Raw genomic sequence first — 4,248 nt, 5'->3', positions numbered from 1 at the left:
GGATCACCGCTTCAACTGGACTACTTCAGTTGGACTGCTACCACCACCCTAACAGGGTGTTAGGTTGTATCTGACTTTGTCAGTGCTTTTCCTTGTATTATTTCACTTATTTTTAATTTCAATCTTGACTTGTGATCTCCCGCTGGTTTGTTTTCAAACCAATATAATTGACACGTTTTCAGGAGCCATGTATGCCTCAGCACACTCAGGGGAGAGGGCTACGGATGTCATCAAACACTTCCTTCTAGCCTTCTCGACCCTAGGTGTGCCAGCAGAAATTAAAACAGACAATGGCCCTGCTTATATCTCAAAACAATTAAGGGAATTTTTTACAAAATGGGGAATTGGGCACTCCACTGGAATCCCTCATTCACCCACGGGACAATCAATTGTGGAACGAGCCCACCAAACCATCAAAAGAGTCCTCTCAGCAGCAAGGAGGAGCAGAGATCAATTCACCTGTTGCATGTCTCTGCATTGTTGGAAAACGCAGTTTTCCAGCAAAACTTATGCTAACTGAATACACCTGAGCAGGGCCTCAGCATACTCAGGCCTCAGTAAAATCCTAACAAGCTACAGTGGCTTGTTTCCCTGAGAATCTTCTGTGAGAAGAATGTCATGGGAAAAAATAGGGAGTCAGAAGTGTTATGAGAAAGAATAAGGGAGTCACCAGGAGGATCCCTGAATGTGTGAGAACAAACTGCAGATACGTGTGTAACTATAATTAGTAACATGTGTAACAGTATATAAGTTTCTCGTTTGTTGAAATAAAATGGAGCTTGCTTATATCTCATATTGAGACTGCCATGAGTTCCCTCTCGTCGTTATGTCACTGCATGGCTCTATTCACCATCAATTTTTTAAATAACTCCTTTGCTGAGCCTGCTCCCCCTGTGTTCCGGCATTTTGCCAATGATGCCAGGGCAAAATTAAAGGAGCAGCCACCAGTGCTGATCAGAGACCCTGAATCCCGACAAGTCAGAGGCCCTTTCCCGTTAGTAACCTGGGGTAGAGGGTATGCCTGTGTATCCACTCCTGCAGGCCCCCGGTGGATACCCAGCAAATGGGTGAAACCACACACTCCAGACCTTCCAGGTAAACAGGTGCATTTTGCCAAAAGCGACTGTCTGCCAGATTGGAAGACCCTCTCCACTGTAGCATGGAAAAGGAGAAAAAAGAAAAATTCAGATCAAAAACCAGATACTAACCCAGATTCCTGGATAGAAATTCTACAAGCTGACTTATTTCCCACAGAAATTCCCCTGAGTCCGAGTGTGTCCTGCATCTCCATGAAATTTTTGTTTGATGAACCCTAACATGTAAACTTCTCTTTCCCTCCCTATACAGAGATCCCTTTTTTCCCCCCGTGTTCCTAATAGAGAGTTCCCATTTTCTCGTTTGTTGTAAACAGGAAAAGAGGAATTGTTGCAGCGAATTAGCCTTGAATTTATAATTTCTGTTCCAGAATTTTCCCCAACTAAAACATCCCATTGGTTAAAAGTCATGTACCGTCCCCTGCAATACTGTTACAGGTTTGTAAGCCTGCCCTTCACCCTAAGACCCTTCCTGATAGGTCCTCTGGGTCTGGACACGCCCCGTGCTCGCCGCCCTTTTAACACCGTGCAGAGCCGGGCTCGGGGCTTCTGGGTTTCTGGATTCTAGGCTACCTTATCCTTTACCTTGTCCTCCGCCCCCGTTCCTATAATAAACCCTCTAGAATCCCAAACGCAGGAGTCTACGCCTCTTTCGTATTTACCACTTTCCTAAAGCGCTACCGTTCTCCTGGAAGCCGCACTCGCCTGATTGCTTCACCGCGGCTGTGCACCCGGACCGTGTTCAGCGCTGCCAGCCGCCTTTCCATTGCTGCTTTTGGGGCAGCTGGCAGTCTTTTGGGAATCAAAGCAGCACACGATGGCACTGTCGACTTGCAAATGAAACGCACCGAGCCTGGCTCGAAACCACCCCAAGTCAACAGCCAAGTTGGAAATGCCCCTGGTCTCAAATCAACTGTGTCAGCACAAAAACATTGAGCTGATCTTCCCTTTCCAAGTGCAAACTCTTATTTGCATGGCACTCAAATGGCAACACGAGCTCCTTTGCCCTAATAAATCTTTTCACTCTCACAGAGTCTGGCTACAAATTTGAAAACATCTGGCAAAAACAGAGCTCACAAAAATGCCAGCTGAAAAAGCTCTTGCTGCCTACAACTTCAACTGCACCCATGGAACTACCGGCACACACTCTGCTATTGACACTTTCCTTCTCAGCTCCAAGTACCATCCTAAGCCCTCAGTCTCACTGAGTCAGCATGCAAACGGACCAGCACCAGGGACTGCTCACGCACCAAAGGGACCAGGAGAAAAAGTTCAACAGCTTGGGCATTTGCATTCCCACTGACAGTTCAACAGCTCTAAGCTAGAGAACTGCCTATTGCCAAAAGGCTTTACATTCACTAAGAGCACCCAATGTTCGCATCCAAACTTGCTTTCTTCGCCAAAGAGAGTAACTATAAGCCCATCTCCAAATAAATGGCATCCCCATCCTCAAAAAAACAAAACATTCAGGGACTGATTCCCCCCACCAGTATTGAATGTGTCCAACAGTTCCTCCTACACAGAAGCAGGGGCCTGGTCAGAAATATCTTGCTGGACTGTACCTCCCCATGCTACCTTAATTTCTGCTCCACCAACACTGCCCCTATGGCCTCTGCTTCCCAAGGAAAGGGACTACGAGTCACTTAGCCTTTTCCTGACTTCAGTACCTTGCCTAGTTTTTCTTAGCCTACCCTGTCTTCCCTTGCCTTGCCATCATCTGCCTTGCCTTGCCCTGCCTATGACTTCCTTGCTTTGCTTTGCCTTGCCTACCACTCTTTACCTTGCCTACCACTCTTTACCTTGCCTTCCATGCAGGCAAGGCAATGCAAACCAAGTGTAGGCAACTGTAGGCAAGTCAAGGGAGAGGTAGGCAAGGCCAGAGCAGTGAGGGGAAAGCAAATAGAGTGGCAGGTGAGAGAAGGCCCAGAAGTTATAGGCAACGTGGGGCATAGGAAGGTAAGCCCAGTGATGGGTAGGGCGGGCAGAGACAGGAAGGGCTAGGCAAGGCAAGGCCCTGGACGAAAGCAGTAGGCAGGTCAAGGGTGGGGCATGGGCATGCAAGGGAATGCAAGGCTAGGTAGGGTTAGCAGGGCAAGGCAAGGAAACTGTTGGGTTGCCATGGCAAGGCAGGTGAGAGGTACATTCAAGAATCGCTGGTACATGAAAGCGGCAAGGACAGATTTGCTCTGTCTGGCCTTGATCTCACATGGGCTGTCTAATCTACACTTAAAACTCTAGGGCTACCTGCTTTTCTTTGTATGCAAAAGAACTGTCATTCTGGTTCCAGAGCCCAAGGCTGAAATTTGAATTGCCTGTCCAAAATTCAGCACATACAAGGATTGGTGCCAGACAAAAGCTGCCCGGACAGGCTGGTCAGGCTGCATGTGGCCTTCTGTGGGCTTCTCCTCTCATGTGCTCCTGGAACACTGGGGATACATGAGAGCCTTGAGGATTCTAGAAGGAGCAAGCAGGGCAAGGCAAGTTGAAGAAATACCATGATAATAGAAGTCCTAAATTCCAGGTGGGGGAGGGGTGAGCAAGGACATGCTAGGCAAGGGAGGACTTCAAGGGCAAGGCAAGACAAATGGTGGCTTTGCAAGGCAAGACAAGGGAGAGGTAGGTAGGCAAGGCAAGGAGAGTCCTAGAAGGAGAAAGGAAGGCAAGGCTGGACCTGGACAAATGGGTAGAGAAGTCAAGGTGGGGACTTGAGCAAGTCAATGCAAGGCGGTGGAGGGAAGGAAGGCCAAGGGGGGCAGCAAGGCAATGCAAGGCATGAGGAAGCATGTGAGTAGTGGGCTCTGCCAGCTGGCTATGGCAGTAGGGGCAGGGTGGCTGCAAGCGGTGCAGCTTTGGGGTGTGTGTGTTTGTGTGGGGGTGTGTATGATGACTAATAACTTTGGGGGTTTTTTTCTCTTCATGCATCTGTAACTTGGTGTAGTTCTGTGCTCTTACAAAATGCTGAAAACCTCTGTTCCCAACACATTTAAACAAAACAAAGTTCTCTGGATAGAGATTCAAGGACATATTCATTACCCTAGGGCCCGAAATATGTAAACGGTGGAAAGGGGGGAGCAGGGTCTGGGGCGGTCCGTGTCATCACCTGAAGGTGTGATTGGAGAATTAGGGACCAATATGCTAATAAGACAAAACTTAT

This window comes from Lichenostomus cassidix, chromosome W (assembly GCF_008360975.1).
Source record: "Lichenostomus cassidix isolate B80296 chromosome W, HeHo_3.0, whole genome shotgun sequence".
Taxonomy (NCBI): domain Eukaryota; kingdom Metazoa; phylum Chordata; class Aves; order Passeriformes; family Meliphagidae; genus Lichenostomus; species Lichenostomus cassidix.
This window is presented reverse-complemented; position numbering follows the sequence as displayed.